The sequence below is a fragment of the Neopsephotus bourkii genome, unplaced genomic scaffold (assembly GCF_033783945.1).
Source record: "Neopsephotus bourkii isolate Nb327-2 ecotype Australia unplaced genomic scaffold, CSIRO-AGI_Nbou_v1 NB_1189, whole genome shotgun sequence".
NCBI classification, from domain to species: domain Eukaryota; kingdom Metazoa; phylum Chordata; class Aves; order Psittaciformes; family Psittacidae; genus Neopsephotus; species Neopsephotus bourkii.
The window spans coordinates 1,293,684-1,311,931 of NW_026901674.1; positions in this window are offsets into that span (position 1 = coordinate 1,293,684).

Below are 18,248 nucleotides of genomic sequence, written 5' to 3' on the forward strand. Positions count from 1 at the left end.
AGGCGTGATACATCATTGTTACTGTTAGTCTTAGGAATAAGAAAAGTATCCCAAGAGGTGTTGCTTAGGAAGTTGGGTATTTCTAAAAGCTGCGCCTAGGTAATTTGATTGAAAAGGAGTGAAATAACTGAAGGAAACCATAATGTCAACAGCATTTGCTGGAGTCCTTTCACAGACCAAAATGGTAAACCCCAAAAAGTCCTTAGCAGCCAAAAAGTTTACTTTTGCAGAGTAATAGGGCTGGCAATGATGAAGGACATGCTCAGGTCTGTTCCCCTGCCCCAGTTACATCTATGTTATTACTTAATGGCCTGAAAGGGCTGGAGGGCATAAGACCCATCTGTGTTTTAGTGCCTCCCTGTCCTTACTGTCAGCAAGTCTCTCACCATGTTCTCCATCTGTCTCTCCTGCTGTCCATTTATAGTGTCGATCAGGCTGCAGAGAACAGGTTATTTTCCTTCTATGCAATGGCCTTTTACATACCTAAAGCTTGTTTCAGTCATTGTTCCTCTGCTTAAAATTCCAGCTCTTTGCAGAGGAGGAATGTTTCCCAGAGCCCTGGTTGATCTCCTGCTGTGATTACTGCTCCAGCCATGCCCTCACTAATGCCAAGCAGTGCTAGACAAGTGCACATGGCTTTTATGTTGTACTGTATTTTATGCCCGGTATTGTGGTTTGGGTTTTCCTGCAGTAGCATATTTTTATCTCTCATACTGTGTTCCCAGACTCCCTTCTCGTGCAAACTGCTCTGAAGAACAGCTTTGAAGCTGTTCCCTCCCCTTTCATTCGTGCAATAAGCAGGAATTACAAGCATGTAAAATTATGTGGTCTACTGATGTTCGTCTTCTATTTCTGAGAGTGTATCTCTAGGTTCTGGTATTCAATTTGAGCTCTCATCTTGTCCAAGCCGCTTTCTGGTTGCAGATTCATTAGGCCAAGACAGCTTAGAACTTGAAGTTTTTCTACATCAGGCCATTGTTGACTGATGTCTGGGCTTTTTAGTTATCTTATGTTTGCTTCATTAATCCAATTCCTTAGCAAGCTTATGAACATCAAGGTATGTATAAGCCTTTCTGAACACAAGTGAAAAACTGTCATCCTAAATTGCCCTTATTTAATGACAGGGTAATTGAGGAGTTCTCTGTTTTATCCTGAAGGTTCTCTCTGCCTTGCTTTCAACCCTGTGTTGTTCCCATAGCCACAGCTACCTGTGTGAGGGAGGCAGGTGCATGTTACCTGCCTAAGCAGCTCAGAAATTCAGGAACAGGATGAAGGATGACAGTCCCCAGAGCTTGTAGGCATATTCAGACCCTAATTACATGTTTCAGGTGGCCAAAGCAAGGACAAGGGTGTATGGCTGTGGCCTAGGCACTAAAGCAGACAAAGAGCATCTGATGTTTGCTTTAATTACAGTTCAATGCCAGAACAAATACAGAATTATATGCATTATTTCAGGAGTGAAGATAGGAACCCAGAACTTCTCGTCCCAGATATCGAGCCTGTCACCAGTTAATTTCTGCTTCAACAACAATAGAAAACATCTTGACAGTTGTCTGTGTGAGTGAAGGAAGAGCTGGAATAGCCAAAGTAAATGTCAAAGCTCCCTCTCTTTTAGTGTGCAAACTTACAAGCTATCTGCATTGATATGTGTGTCTGTTGGGAGAAAAAGAGGGAGCAGAGATGAATTTGCTTCATCATGGAAAGTGTTTGTCAGTTTTCTACCAAACATAAACTGGGACTTGGCTGAATGTGACACTGCTTAAACCTCTCAAATATAGCTGCTTGTATAACTTACTGCTTGTAAATCAGTCTCTTGTTGTCTGGGATCTTAATTATCCCTAGAAATTGTCTTCAGGGCTTTTATTACCAAAAGACTGTAGACAACCAAAGGGCCATGACCCGCTTCATGCTAGAAATCCAGTGCTGTCGGGTTTGTACTTGTTCCACTTATTGCTCAAGTGTCTATAGCTCAGCCAAATGCTGATGCTGAGCAAAGCTGAATTTGTAGGAGGCTGAACTGCAAATAATTCACAAATTAGTGTAGTTTATACACTGGAATGTGCAAAAATATGTGAGACATCTCATAGGACTCCAGACTGGTTTGGGTTGGAAGGGACCTTAAAGCTCATCCAGCTCCAACCCCTGCCACGGGCAGGGACCCCTTCCACTGGAGCAGCTTGCTCCAAGCCCCTGTGTCCAACCTGGCCTTGAACACTGCCAGGGATGGGGCAGCCACAGCTTCTCTGGGCACCCTGTGCCAGTGCCTCAGCACCCTCACAGGGAAGAGCTTCTGCCTAAGAGCTCAGCTCAGTCTCCCCTCGGGCAGGTTCAAGCCATTCCCCTTGGCCTGTCCCTACAGGCCCTTGTCCAAAGGCACTCTCCAGGTTGTAGTGTTTCATAAAAATATGAGGGGGTCTTTCTTTGCATCCTAACTTCATAGGAGGCTAAGAAGTGAGAAAAGCAAGCTCAGAGAATGCCCCTTCTGTACCTTCCTGGTGTTTTTCAATTACTTTTCTTAGAAATTTATTTCTAAATTTAATTGAAATTTATTTTTAAAGTGGTACTTGACAGAGAGCTGTATTGCCTACCCAGAGGGTTTAGGTTTCTTTAAGAAGAACAATAAATGTTGTAAAGGGATACATATGTATCTACAACACATTCCCTTAAGCATTTGGCTGTAAAGGCATACTCCATCACATTGCCTGCACGTATTCCAGTGAAGTAGCTTCTGATGTTTCTTTGCATCAGGCACATGAAATGCTTTCCCAAATGAACAGTGACTCTGCGTTCAGTGCTGTGCAAACACGGGGAGGTAATGTAAGTACCCCAGAGCCAAACCAGCATTCCCGGGGCACCCAGGGCAGCCCTTGGCTTCACTGGAGGCTTTGTTTGCAGGAATAATGCCCAATTGTGCTGGGCACCTGTGCACTTCAGCAGGAGAAGTGTGTGTGGTTTCTGGCATGAAAGCAGGGAATATATATACTGGCATTAAACATGAATCATGCTATTTATGGCTAAATGTAAGCCAAGATTTAAAGGCACCATGTTGCATGCTGAGAGCAGCTTAGTGAACAGTGAGACAGGAAAACATACAGTGCAGGTTTTCCCTTTCCTGCATGGGAACCATGCTTAGGACATTGTTCTTTATCTGGGCTGCTTTTCAGCTGTAAACCCACGAACTGATGTCAACAAACAGTATTTCCTAACATTAAAAATGACCAAAATAGATAATTAATAGTCTCCAAATGCCTGTTGGTCATGACCTGGTAAAGAGCCGCACATCTTGACCCTGTTTGTTAGACGTTTCCATGATAAAGCAATCTCTGTTTTGTGTTTCACCAGCAATGTCTGTGGATCAGTGAAGCAGAAAAAAGCAGGCTGTAGTTGTGCGCTTCAGCTTTTATTTCTTCTGGCTGGTGCTGCTTCTTGTTCCTTATTCCTCTTTTCCATCAGGTGGAGCCAGAAGCTCAGTTTTAAGCTAAGAGATTGCTGCCGGGTGGAGTTTTGGGTGTCTTGCGAGGCTGGGAGGTTTCCTTTTGGTCTTTACTGGTACCGAAAGGTGACAAAACCTTGAGGCTCCTCTGTGGGCTCTATCTTAATGCGCAACTTGTGGCCACTATTGTGGTAAATTTATGTGAAGGGGATGGTGAAAAGGATTCCTGTATACCCGCTGCAGCTTTCCAGAAGGAGAAGAAGGCTTTTCTCATAGCACTGAAGCAGAATAAATCAAAAGATAGAGGTTTGTGACAAAACCTAAAGGGGCTCCAGGAAACCTGGAGAGGGGCTTTGGACAAGGGCCTATAGGGACAGGCCAAGAGGAATGGATTTAACTTGCCAGAGGGGAGACTGAGATGAGCTCAAGCTAATACAGTCACTTGCAATAGCTGTGAAATGAGACACGGGGAGAAGCAGTGTAACTGCAGAGCAGTTTGGGTTGGAAGAGATGGGAAGGATCGTCTAGTTCCAACCTCCATGCTGCACCACACCAGTCCCCCATTTCTGTGCTTAGAAATCCTTGGGTATCCTGAGTCGCCCTGAGCAGCCTGCTCCACCCCAGAGCAACGCCGAAGTGATTTCAAGGAGAGTTTCCCACTGTTTGGGGGACTGCCAGCAGCTCAGCCCAGCTCTGGCCCTGTTACATGGAACTGATGGAGAAGCACCAGTTTTCAGCCCCTGTTGTGCCCTATCCTCAGCGGAGCCCTGAGTCTGGGTTAACTCCATCTCCCTCTCAATGCAGTGACCCAGCTTCCCCTGGGGCCCCCCTCCCTAAGCTCGGAGGAGCTCGTGTGCCCCAGCAGTGACCATGATGGAGTTGGACTCCCCGGTGCCACCATCGCTCCAGCCCGTGCACCAAGAGCAGTGCCCTGTTTCCCTGATGGCTGTGGCTGGGCCCCAGCTCAGCGCCTGCTGCCGGCAGCGGCCACGTCACAGTGGGCAGGGGTGGCCATAGAACTGCTGTCACCACGGGGCTGTGACAGACGCCCTGGTGTAGCGCTGGGCTGCTTCCAGCGGTGGGGAGCACCGGGAGCACCCGGGTGCTGCTGGGCAGGAGTGGGAGAGTGCCAGCAGCACTGGGTGGGTGTCAGGGCACCTGCACAGCCTCAGCCTGGCTGAGGTGGGGAGGGAGCTCTGGGCATCGGCTGCTCTGCTCCCGTGTCCCTGCTCAAGCAGGGCCACCCAGAGCCGCTTGCTCAGAACCATGTGCTGACAGGGACAGGGAAGGGCTCACAGCCTGTGGTGGGTGTGGAGGGGGGGCTCCCGGTCCTGCCAGGGACGGGGAAGGGGGTGTCAGTGCTGGTGCGGGTACCCCAACAGCCACGGGCAGCGGCATGACTGGGCAGGACACGAGGGAAGATCACGAGGGGAGAGCAAGGGCAGCCATGGGGTGTGAGAAGCGTTCATGAGGGGCAATCGTGCGGGGAGATGAGGGCTGGCCATGAGGGGTAGCGGTGGCAGCTCTAGGGCGGGTGCCACTATGGGTGGGAGATGAGGGGTGGCTGTGAGTGGAGATGATGAGGGGCAGCCATGAAGGGGAGATCTTGAGGGAAGGTCAGTTTGCCCTTAGCTTAGTGGTGGGCTTGGCAACACAGGGAAATGGTCGGACTCGATGCGACAGCTCTGTTCCAAGCCAGTGGATTCTGTGATTCTGTGACATGTACTCTGCGGTCTGCTGTCTGCAAGGGGTGGAATGGGCTGTGCCCCTCCTGGACACGCGCTTGTTCCCTCTCCTCTCCTGCAGGCAGCAAAGGCTGAGAGAGCAGCCATCAGTCTGGCCGTGCAGACTGGCAGCAAGGAGCTGCTGCAGCACACGGGAGGTGTGGAGGGGCTCCTGGTCCATGGGCTCTGGGGCCGCAGACCCTGAGCCCGTGCTCTCCTTTCCACACACAGGGCGGGACTCAGGAGGATCTCTCTGCTGCTGTGCAGGAGCTCCACAGCCAGGTTGGTGCCCTCTCCTCTCGCCACGTCCTAGAGCTGTGCCGGCTGGGGCTGAGCGGTGCGAAGGGTCCTCGGGGGGTCGCCTTGTCCAGCCCCCCCCGCTGCAGGAGGGTTCTCTGGCACCTGTTGCCCACTGGCTGCGGGCACAAGGGTGACTGGGGAGGAGGACACACTGCCCAGGAGATGGGGCACCCATCCCTTCCCTGTGCGTGGCCTGGAGCCGCCCGGGCTCTCAGTGCCCTGGGGCAGTGGGGTAGGGAGTGAGGGCTGGAGGAGGCGGAGAGAGCACGACGCTGCCCTTGTTTTGCAGGAGGAAAAGGAGCTTGCCTTCATGAGGGCCTGGGTGCAGGAGAACCTGCAGGGCAAGGTAGTGCCAAAAGGGCCAGGGCAGAACAGGCCCTTGGGGAGTGTGAGGCTGGAGGAGGCCTCAGCAGGTTCAGAGACTCCAACCCTTGTTTCTCCCAGGTTCTGCATGAGCACATGGGGAAGCTGGAAGAGGCCGTGGTGCAGCTGGAGAAGAGGCCTTGCTGGCCAAGAGACGTGGTTTCTCCTACTGGCTGCAGTGAGTTTCCCCTCGGGGTGCCCTGTACCCCGCTCCAGGCAGTGGGAGGGATGTCCTGGCCGCCTGCTCCATCTTGCCAGCTCAAGCTCAGGCTGATGCTGTGTGCTGCTGCCCAGGTCTGGGCTCTCGCTGAGCAGCGGCCAGGGTCAATTTTCCTTGAGCCTGGGTGTTTCCTGGGATTGAGGAGTCTCACGTTTCACCCTGCCTAAGGGAGCAATGAGAAATGGCTGGGGGCAGCCCATGGCCCCCTCAAGTCCAGAGGAGACATAGGGTTGCCATCATCCACCCTGCCCTGTCTCCCATGGCTCTTCTGCTTCACAGGATGCTCCCCGTGCTCTTGATCAGCCTGGACCTGGCCATTGGCATCTGTGTGTGCTGCAGTTGTCTGCACCTTGCGCCTTGACCCTGAGTTCTTGTCCTGCGTGCTTCCGCGTGTACTTCCTGAGCAGACCCACAGCAACCTCGTGTGTGCACTGGGAAGGATTTTCCATTTGCACAGTGGGGGCTGCTGTCCTCCTGACATCCCTTCTCCCCCTCCCAATAAAGCACACGAACAGTGACATGCAAACCAGCTCCTGTCAGCCTGGGGGTCCTATGAACAGGGCAGCCTGCAGCGGCTGCTGTGCTCTGCTCTCACCTCAGGACCCCAAACACCCGTGGGGCAGGCGCTGTCCCCAGCGTGTCCCTGGATGAGGGCCTGGAGCTTGTGTCCCTGCACACCCGTACGCCTGGCAGAGGGGCCACTGTAGTCTTGTTTGGGCACCTTTGGGCTTCAGCCTTATTCATTGTGAGGGTGTAGGAAACAGCTACCATGGGGCTCCACCGGACTCGGAGTAGGCAGCTGCGATGTCCAAGAGCCCTCAAAGATGCCAACCACAGAGTCGCGGTCCCATATGAAGAGGCAGCAGAAGGTGGCTGTGGGAGAGGAGCCACTGGCCTTGGAGCACTCTGGGCAGGGCATTGGGCCTGCAGGGCACTCAGAACATCAACCCCGTCTCCAGCTCCTCTGCAGCCAGTGGCTGGCCAGGCTATGAATGGCCAGGGTGGCCAGCAGCCACACTGTCCAACACATCAGTCCAGCAGCTGCAGCACAAGCAGGTCCTGGGTCTCTGTAGGAAACCCCGCTCTTCCCTGGGGTCTCCGAGATGGGATCCTGCAGCTTCTTGCCTACCAGTTTGCCCTTCCTGGGCAAGATCTTCACCTGGCCCTACTGCTTTTTGCTGGGTTGGAGCTAGACAAGCTGTCAGGTCCCTTCCATTCCAAACCGTTCCATGGTTCTAGGATTTCTCCTCTGGCATGTAGGGAATACTGTCCTGTGAGTACTCCTCATATAAATGATGCCAATGCACATGCACAGTTGCAGACTTGCATCATACAACACAGGGACACAACACAACAACACAACAACATCGTACACATAAAAGGGAAAAAAGGGGAAAATGATGCTGTTGTATGAAAATCATTGCAGTGTTTTGCATCCCTGCATCTGCTGCCCGTTACTGCGGGGGTGCTGTGTGCTGTGTGTGGACCGGAGCCATGTAATCAGGGCATTCTGTATTGTCTAGACTGCAAGAAATGTCAGGCAGTTGGAGGAGAAACACAGCCACGACCTTCCTGGTAGACTCCTTGATCTCTCTCTCACTCTCTCATCTGCCAGAGCAGTTCCTTCACAGCAAGGTTAAAGGCAGTGAGGGAAAGGGACTTGGATTTGGATGCGGTATGAGCTCTGAGCAAAAGAGTTGGGGCTTGAGCTCCCAGCGCTGAAGTTAACCTTCAAGAGCACAAAAATGAAAACAAGATTAAAGCCAAATGGGGCAGGCGTTCCTGTGCAGCCGCTGTGTTTGTAGCAGACAGTACCTACATCATTAGAGACACGGTTGGGGGGGGTACAGAGTGGCCTCTACAAGCAGACACAAACCTGTTTAGGATTGTATGACCTGGCTTAATTAATCCCTGTGAGGGAGGCCCCTTGTGCACCCGTGGGTGCTTTCACCTTTGTGGGTGTGTTTGTTCTGTGGGCAAGGAATCCAGTCATCAGATTTTTCCAGGAGAGTCTCAAGGTGTTACTGATGGCCTTCCAAAGGGATTCTCACTGCAGCCTGGGCCCCTCATGGCCAGGGGGAAGCACCGTGGTGGGTGGCCGGGAAACACAGGTTTCTCAGAGAGTGGTGGGGATGGCTTTTCCCATGCTGAAAGTCAAGTGTTTGTCATTCACATGACATGAGTTGGAGCAGGAACATGCTGGTTTTCTGCTATTCTTCTGCAGGCTGGTGGGTGGTCACATGCTAAACCAATAACAAGTAAATTAAAACTAAAACCCAGATAGGGCTGCAAACCACAGTGGTGCCTGGGACCTGCTTCCCCATGGGGCACAACTTTCGTTGCCTCATGGCTGGCCTCTGCAACTGTGCTGCCGCTTCTTTGTGACCAGAGCAGCTGAGACCTCAATCCTGAAATGAAGATAAAGTTATTGAACAGGGAACAAAGTCTGGGGTGAAACCCAGCACTTCCAGAGAAGTCCTAGTGCCTGCCTTGCCTTACAAGAGAGCACTGAGTCTCTTGGCAGAGCTGAAAGTTTTGCTTTATGGAGACTGTGCTTTTGTGACTTAAAAGGATCCTGGAATGTGATCAATATTTATGTAAAAACCAGAAAACTAATGAGGATGTGAAAATGTGAGCTAGCTCGGTGGGAGGAAGCACAGCTAGCTGAGCTTGCACAAGAGAGATGAAGCAGCTTTTCAAGAGCAGAAACAAAGTGCTGGCAGTGGCAGCAGGTCACGGAGCTCCTTCCAGCCATACTTTTCCAGGCCGGAGCTCTCTCCCCTAATCTGGGAAGCCACAAAGAACGCTCCTCTCTGCCAAGGGGGTCTGGGCTGTCATCTCCCACTTCATCTCTTCGTGTCTCTGTTCCTTGCTCTTATCACCCAGGCCTTGGAGTACACTTTATTATTGTTTTAAAGGCTTACCACATGCCCTCTTACTTTTCACTTAAGGCTGAACAATCCAGGTGTTGGACTGTTCCCACCAGTGTTGTGTCTTCAAGCACTTCTGTTGTTCTCTGGGGTGATCTCACCCTGTGCTCCCAAAACTGGCTACAGATGAAGACTTTCTAGGGCTTACACTTAGCAGCAGCACACCTTCAAGGCTGTTCTCCTTAGTTAGACATCCAAGCATGGGTATTTGCTTCCTTTTTTAAAAGACTTGGCTTTTATTTCAGACTGAAAGAGGGTGGAATTAGATTACATATTAGAAGATACTTACTGTGAGGGTGCTGAGGTGCTGGCACAGGGTGCCCAGAGAAGCTGTGGCTGCCCCATCCCTGGCAGTGTTCAAGGTCCCTGCTGCCATGCCTCTTTCCAGTTTGTCAAGGTCTTGCTGAATTTCATTCCTGACACCTTTCTAACCACTGCCCATCCTGTTATGACAGCAGTGACCCAAGCCAGGTCATGGAAAGACCCTTACTAAATGCTTCATCCCGTTTTCCCAGGGAGCCATTGGTAGCTGCCAGCAGATGTATTTGCACTTGATCCTACCACAGTTTCAAGCAGAACCACATTTCCAGAGCTTAATTCTGAGAGCAGCAGGAAGAGCCTTCCCTATGTGAGAATACAGGACAACCACTGCTTTCCCCTCGTTCACAGATCCTGTCAGTCTGCTATGGAAGGGACTAAAATTGATTTAGATGATGTTTTCTTGATACATCCATCATGCTTGCTAATCAGTTTATGTGAGAGGGTGACTTTCGTCAGAGTATTCCATGCAGGGCTTAGAAGATTTGAATGTCCTGGTGGATTTGAATGGGCAATATTAAAATCATAGTGAAGCAGATAGAAACTTGACAATTGAGTTCAGCCCATCTTGTGGATAGGAAGCTTTGGAATTAAGGAGTGAGACTAGTCACTGAGAATGAAGGCTATTAATAGCACATAATCCCTGCTCATTACCAAGATGCAAGCAGACAGTTAACATTAAGAACACATCATGCCAACATGGGTAACCGCTGGCCCCATGGGCTTGTATCTCCCAGCCCCAGCTTATAGCCGTCTCTGCAAGATGGTGATTCAGACAGCTTTCGGAAAGCAAATTAAATCATCCTTTCATATTGATAAGTGGCAGGGGAGGTTGCAGGTGGAGTGGGCTGCTGGATCCCTGCTGGATCCCTGCTAGATCCTTGCTAGATCCCTGCAGCTGCTGAGATCTTCATCATCCCTGGGTTACGTTACACTACAGGCAGGTTTTTCTGGCTGAGCTTACTAGCATCACTGCACTGCTGCCTCTGCAGCATGGTCTCCTCCTCCTCCTCAGCTCCCTAATCTCTGTGACAAGCTTTCTGCTGTCTTCCTGTTCATCGATAAAAGTTTAAGGCAGCATGAGATGAAGCTGATTGGAATGGACCTGCTGCGCCCATGTTTCTGCAATAAAAGCATTTGCTCGGTTACCTGACTGTTCCCAAACCTGATTTCCATGCTGTATCACACACTGCATCCTGCCTTTAAGTGAAATTCTGGATCATCAGTTGGCTTTGGGCTGCTTTAGTCTAAAGTTGGGCCCCTCTGAGAGCAGCAGGTTCAGCTTGTGCCTCTTGGCTCCTGCCTGTGGCTGCCTGTGCGGGCAGAGCACTGGTGTGCTGTAAAAGGTGTTGAGACACTTCCTCAGATTATGACGCCCTGTTCCTCCTCCACTCCTCTTTGCATGCCCTGGCAGAGGATGAGTGGGAATGGGGAGTACCACTCTGCCCTGGGCAACCTGGCACTCCTGGAATAACCCTAATAAAGGTGTATTGAGCAAAGCTTAAAGTACAGGCTCAGAAGAAAGTATCATGTCCAAAACCAACATAAAATGTTCTCTAGGCTAGATATACTTAGAAGACACATGTTCTTTGAGGCTGAGTATGTGATGCCTCATCTTTCTGTATGATAATTTAACCCTCAGTTATCCATCCTTACTCTCTGAATGGGTCTCTTGTCTGCACACACCAGAAATCTGGGCCTGTGCCCCATCCGAAATGCCCAGATCATGGGTGGATCATACTCAGCAGCTGACTACACTGTTATTTGCAGCCCTTCCCACATAGGTCTGTATCTATCTCTATATCTCTATAATTATATCTAATGTGTCAATATCTATACCTGTATATCTGTCTACATATCTATATTTATATCTAGATATCTATATTGATATCATCTATATCTCTCTATATCCATATCTCTCTATATCTCTCTCTATTAATCTATATCTGATATATCAGTATCTATATATCCATCTATGTGTCTATACTAATCTATATGTATCTATCGATCTATCTATCTATCTATCTATCTATTTCTTACAGTAAGCTGAATTTGGAGACTTTTCAGGTAAGAAAAACCTCTGCAGAGCTCCCATCTCTTTGGGGTCAGCTCTAGCCTTAATTCTTGAGCACTTTGGCTTTTATAGAATCATAGACTCATAGAATAGTTAGGGTTGGAAAGAACCTTAAGATCATCCAGTTCCACCCCCCCTGCCGTGGGCAGGGACACCTCACATTAAACCATGCCACCCAAGGCTTTGTCCAACCTGACCTTGAACACCTCCAGGAATGGAGCATTCACAGCCTCCCTGGGCAACCCATTCCAGTGCCTCATCAGTCTAACAGTAGAGAACTTCTTCCTTATATCCAGTCTAAATCAGATTGGATAAAATAAATCTAGATAAATGTAAATCTATCACAGCTTTGATGTGATTTTAAGTTTAGGGAGTGTACATGTGGAGCACGCTGCTGTCTTCCTAGTAGTCCCAGAAGACCTGAAGGAAGTGGTTGCTTTGCAGGATGTGCCAGGGGGAGCTACACCTGCATCCTTGGATGGCACCATGCCCTGCCCAAAGGTTTTGTTTCAAGTATGAAATGAGATTTGGTCCGGTGAAGGGGTAATACCATCGTACACACCTCTGATGCAAGAGAAAGACAGCTGGAAACCCACAAACAGCTTCTTTTCCCATTCTCCACCCTATGCAGAGGAGCTGATTTATGTGCTGCCTTACACTTGCGCCTTCACAGCTCTGGCTGCACACACTCAGGTTTGGATGTGACTAGGTTTTTTCTTGCACAAACCTATAAACACCGTGTGTTGGGTATGTCTGACACAGTTCCATGGCTGGAAAAAGAAGGAATACTGAGGGCCAACAAGTAGTTGGCAGGAATTGTTTTAAAATCTGCATTCCTGAAAGAGTCCATCATCAACACAGACAATGTAATGGGCATGATTAAACAGTTAAGTCATATGCAAAAGCAGTGGGAACAGTGATCTTTCAAGTTATGTCTGATTACATCATTATTCCCAATGAGATTCAGTGCAATTCCCGATGTTTTCCTTCAGGAAGCACACAACATAAATTAATGCAATATACTATTTGCTCTGTAGCAAGCAGCTACAGCAGATTTTGGAAGGAGATCTGAAAGTGTGGAGCGAATGTTCTGCTGTTCACTTGTCTTTATTCTTGCTCCAGGACAGCTAGGCTTTTCCAGGAGGTTTTTCCTTTCCATGAGTCTTCCTGATAATCTTTAAACCTCACTTAAATGAAAATTACATTCACTAGAACTTTGTCACCTTTAATTTCCAAAAGTTCTGCGTGATTATACCCATAAATTCTTCAGGAGAGGAACTGTAATCAAACATCATTCATGCAGCATCCACAGATACTGAAAGCCGCTCTCTGAAACAGTGACTCATCTCATTCTACATGCCAAAACACATGCCTTGCATTTCTAATACCTGAAGTAGTCTTTAACTTATAAAAGCTTGGCTTAGCAGCCCTCATCAGATAACAGCCATATTTAACAACTGTGTTTAGAGCCCATAAATCAGTGCACACACTGCCTTGATTTAGGAGCAAGTGGTGCGCAGGACTTCCCACTCCTCTTCTGTATCTCACTCACTGTTTCCATTTCTGCATCCCAGTAAAAGCCATCGTTGCTGATGTCCCGCTCTGTCACCCATTTTTATGGATCTTATTCACTGTTTAACTTCAGGGCACTTCAGACACCCTCGAGGACATCTGGGAGGTTTTGGCCATGGTTCCCATGTAGGGGTGGCTTCCAGGGGATAGCTTTTAAAGATGCACTGGGGACAGGTTTTGGTCTGGGTGCAGCAGGGATGGTGCAATTCTGCCTGAGAAATCCCAGAATACCACATTAACATGCCTGGTATTGCATTTCTTACCTTCAGACCCAGCTATGCTGGGTTTTCTCAGCACATGGGGGGAGCACATTTCTGTGTGTTTTCCATTCTACACGGTCCAAATCTGTGGAAAGCAGGAGGTGAAAGAACATTCCTGGTTTATTCATTACCTTAGGAACTTAATCTGGTTGATGCCGCCTGATGACATTTTATTAAGCAATAAACAGCTAGACCTGGTTTTGTTAAGCCAACCAGAGGAAATAAGAAGCTCTGCATTAGGTTGACTCTTATCCTATTGTCTGATACCCTGCCCAGCCCAAAGTTCTGCTCTTTTAAACCACACTTATTCCAAATGTGATGAAAATTATTTCCCCTATGGAAAAGTTACCCCAGCATAAGGATAAAGGTTTTGGAAAAAATCTTAAGTGTAGAAAAAATGGCCTTTAACATGGACTGATAAAAACCAACAGACCATTCTTTTTCAAAGTAAATCACAGAACTGGAGCCGGACAGCAAGGAGAGGTTTATGGTTTCTTGGGGTTGTATAGAAAGGTCTGCTTTTTGCCCTATTTCATCTGGCCCCACCTGACTTGTATCACCTCTGGTGATTTGGAATGAGCATTTACTTCCACAACCCATTTTGCCCTGTGCAAATCCTCCTCAAAATGACCTTTTCCTGGATATATACAGATTGCTCAGCCCAGCATCCTCTAGGGCTGAGGATGAGCTGTGACTGCACCCTCTGTTATGGTTTCCCTGGTGTCCCAGCTCTCCTGTGTGTTGAATCATAGAACAAATCATAGAATGATTTGTGTTGGAAAGGACCTTACAGCTCACTCAGTTCCAACCCCTGCCACGGGCAGGGACCCCTTCCACTGGAGCAGCTTGCTCCAAGCCCCTGTGTCCAACCTGGCCTTGAGCACTGCCAGGGATGGGGCAGCCACAGCTTCTCTGGGCACCCTGTGCCAGCGCCTCAGCACCCTCACAGGGAAGAGCTTCTGCCTAAGAGCTCAGCTCAGTCTCCCCTCGGGCAGGTTCAAGCCATTCCCCTTGGCCTGTCCCTACAGGCCCTTGTCCCAAGCCCCTCTCCAGGTTTCCTGCAGCCCCTTTAGGCACTGGAGCTGCTCTAAGGTCTTCCCTTCAGGAGCCTTCTCTTCTCCAGGCTGCCCCAGCCCAGCTCTCTCAGCCTGGCTCCAGAGCAGGGCTGCTCCAGCCCTCGCAGCATCTCCATGGCCTCCTCTGGACTTGCTCCAACAGCTCCACGTTGCTCTTCTGTTGTTGCCTCTTGAACTGATTATAGTATTCCCTCTCATTGCTCCACAGTGAACCCCTGGAGAAGGTATTGGTGAGGACGAGCACCACCTGTTTCAACAAATCCTTGAGGAAGTTGAAAAACCACCACCAACCAGTTCAGCAAGCTGGCACAAACCATCCTCTTGCAAGTGGCTGGCAGGCTAGTGTTGCCAGGGTTTGGTACATCCTGTTTTCCTTGCTATCCTGTGTATTCTGGAATGATGCTTTTGTAAAAGGATCTGTTACGGGTATTTACCTGCTGTGTCTGTTTGGCACTTCCCAGCTAACCACCTTAACCCAGGAATTGCTTTGAAGAAATCTCTTGTAGTTGCCTTGGCCAAAGTCTGGCTCCATCCCTCTTGGGAGGAAAAGAAGCTAGACCAGTGAACCCATGACCAAAGAGAAGCTCAGATACACATAGTTAATGCATTCCCAATATCATGGGGTAGGTTGTCTCTCTTGTATAACATTACAGCAGTGCTTAATGTTGCAGTGATAAACCATATACCTTATTGCTTTGCCCTCACTTAAAACAGCTGATTTGAGAGGCACCTCTCAAGGACCAACCTTTAGTTTCCCATTAGGTGTTTTCAGTCTGTTAAACCAGAATCTGCAGCCCCAGCCCCAGCTGCCCAGCCATTAAATGAGCATACATAACTCAATAAATGGCACACATGAGTAACATTCCTGATGGATGCCTGGGCTTGCAGGGTTTTGACTCAACACATCTTCATAGCTGTGCAAGTCCTTTCTCACGGAGGTACCTGGAGCAGTTGGTATTTACAGACCTACAAGGCAAATAAGGCAAGATTGATGTGTTCATGTCAGTTCTGCCCCCACTGAAGACAAGCAGCAAATTGTATTGAAGCAACAGCAAAGCAATCTGAAGATAATGTGTCTATTGATAAATTAATTGCAATTTAAAGTTAGTTGATTTTCTTTCACAAATCCCAAAGAAAGCAAGTGCCACGATGTAAAGCAGGTGGTGTCTTGCCAGTCAAGGAAACAAGAGTGAACCAAGCTTGCAGGGATTCAAACCTGTCCAAGGGAAAATCTCTGCTGCAGAGTGGAGGTGAATGATGAATGCTGAGACAGTCATTAAAACTGGTGATCCTTTTATTGCCTTTATGTCTGTGTCTTTGTCTCCAGGGACCTGTGCTTCTCCCCAGTGGTTTTGTGCAAACCATGCAGAGCTTTGTTTCTTTGCAAGAGTTTTCAGTGGATAATGCAATTTTAGTCACTCCATATTTATCACTCAATCTGCACATTATCTGAGTGCTCAGGCACTGCAGTGTCATAGGGTCAGTCTGCTTTGCTTTCTCTAAAATACATCCAAAGCACCCAAACAAACACATCCCAAGTGTCAGGGCTTGTGTGCAGCAGCACACAACATGCTCCCTGGCTGCCTCGTTTCTCACCACCATCATCATCATCTCCTGATGAGGGAAGGAGGGAAAGCTTGTCCCAGCAGGCTCACCATGCAGCTCAACTGTACCGCAAGGAGCCAGCTTTCCATCAAGGCTCAAAGCCATGAATCACGGTGAGCCCATGATCCAGCAGAAGCTCAGATATCCATGCCCCATCCCTGGCAGTGTTCAAGGCCAGGCTGAATGGGGCTTGGAGCAAGCTGCTCTAATGGAAGGTGTCTCTGCTCGTGGCAGGGGTTGGAACTTGATGAGCTTTAAGGTCCCTTCCAACACAAACCATTCCACAATTCTATGCTATACATAATTAATGCACTCTTTATATCAGGGGGCAGGCTCTCCTTGATCAGAGCAGTGCTTAATTTTGCAGTGATAAAGCATACACCCTATTGCCTGTGCCTTCAGTTAAAATAGCTGACTTGTGGGGCAATTCTCAAAGACCAGCCTTTCATTCCCCATTAGGTGTTTTCAATCTGTTAAACCAGAACAATAATTTATTACATTCAGGGACTTTTGGATGGTCCTATTTTCCTTTCTGCAGAAACTTAGAAAGAGGGAGAGAAATGTTTCTGGCTCAGACACCGAAGTGTTAATCCCCATTTGAACTCAGGTAGCAGGTTCCTGCAGCGTGAAGGTAGGCCTTCAGGCTACTCTTTAATAGAGGTGAACACTTTTAACTCCTGGATGGTGGTGATTCACCATGCAGCTCTCCAGCTCTGTCATTAAACTTCCTTTGCTAAGTGCTCTGCAAATGCAGCTCCTTGTTTATCCTGCGATCACACACTGTTACTCCCCAAACAGCCCTCGGTCATGAGCATCATCTCTGCATCTTATTATAGAGTGAGCATCTTGTTAGACACAGATAATGCTATTCCAGAGCTCGTTACTGTTCAACCAACAAACGAATACATTTACAAAATAGAATACTCAGCAATCTAGTGTTGCTGGCTGTACTTTTCCACGCTTCTATAATTAGACAGGTCCTAACCGAACTATGTGTAGGAGTCTGACTAGGCCTGGAAATAATAGACTTATTCTCTGGAGACCCATCTGCTGTACTGCTCTAAATGGGCACTGAGTATTTTTGTTGTTTACAGCGATGATTTATTCTTACTGCATGCCTAGATTTCACCCACACCAGCCTACCTCCAGCTCAGTACCCTCTGCATTACCTTTAGTAGTAACCTGACTTCAGAACAAGCTATTGGAGAAGCCATAGAAGTTTGAATGTAATTGGTTTGAAGCTGCCTAACAGGAGAGCTCACTGCAGATATTTGGTATTTAGGCAATGCTGTGCTCTGAATCTCTCAGCAGAAAGATGCCGCTGCTGCTTCTTTCTACCACCCTTGTGGCTGGTCATCCTCAGCTGGTGCAAACTGCCTAAAGTTATGTCTTGGAACAAAGTTAGTAGATACTTGGATCACAGAGCCTGTCAGAAAGCTGGAGAGTTGGGAAAGGGCAACAGAGCCTGGCCCGAGGTAAGCAGAACCACTGATGCATGCAGGCACTGTTAATGTACATGATACACACAGAGGACCAATGCTACTTTCTGGGGATAACTGCCATCTTGGCAGTTATCCACATGTCATATTTTCCACGCTTACGAAATGCCACTTGTGTCCTGGACACGGTAGCTACTCTTGCCTTTCCTCTATTTTGATTCCTATGTATTTATCTTGGCCACTGCAAGGAAATATATCTTCCCTGATGCAGCCTCATTCCCTCTGCGCTCCCCCTCTTAGCCTGTGTGAGATCCTAACATACCAGTTCTTGCAAATGATGAGCAGTATGATAGGCTTATGGCACAGACCACACTGTGTAGACTCACCTGGAGGTCACATCCCTACATTAATGATCCTTTTCCACCTGAAATCAGGAGCAAAACATCATGAGATGGTGATTTTTCCACATGGTAATAGGGAATATTTTCCTGACAGCAGCAGAAGGAAAATTTCTGCTTGAACACAGGGGGAATAAAACTCAAAAGGGGCTTTGCAGAGAAATAAGACCTTTTCAGTTCCTTTGTGCATTGCTCATGCAGCAAGCCCAAACGTGCACAGCCTCTTACATCCAAGCAGGGCAGAGCACAAAGATGCCAAAGTCCAGGTGCATTTTAATATGCTGCAGGTATGGACCAGGATGTGGATCTGGCATCCCCAGGGAAGAAGGAGGAAAGAGGAGGCTGTGTCAGGCGTATAAATGCTTGGTCCTTGAGAGGCAGGCTGATGCAGGGGCTGTCCACAAATGCCCAAGGATCCAGCTTCAGACTAGAGACAGAGGCTGGATATTAATGGTAGTTGGATGGATGTAACCAAGTTTAAGTGCAAGGTGGGAAATCATGGACAACAAGCAAACCAGCCTGGAAAAGAAAAAGGG